Source organism: Corvus brachyrhynchos, unplaced genomic scaffold, assembly GCF_000691975.1.
Source record: "Corvus brachyrhynchos isolate BGI_N302 unplaced genomic scaffold, ASM69197v1 scaffold33, whole genome shotgun sequence".
Classification (NCBI taxonomy): Eukaryota; Metazoa; Chordata; class Aves; order Passeriformes; family Corvidae; genus Corvus; species Corvus brachyrhynchos.
In genome coordinates, this window is record NW_008237254.1 from 445,305 (window position 1) to 445,520 (window position 216).

The following is a 216-nucleotide window of genomic DNA, read 5'->3' on the forward strand; positions in this document are numbered from 1 at the left end:
TGTTACAAAGGAATATGGAACAGAATATACCAGAAAATGTGAAAGAAATTTTTTTATTTTTCAGTTATACAAATAAAAAACAATCCCCATAGATGTACTTGAAATAATACTAACAGTGTCAAACATGACAATTCTGAGAGAATATGTATCAATACTTTAAACCACAGAAATTGTATGATATACACTCAGTAGCAATAATACTGTGCTGGAATGAAG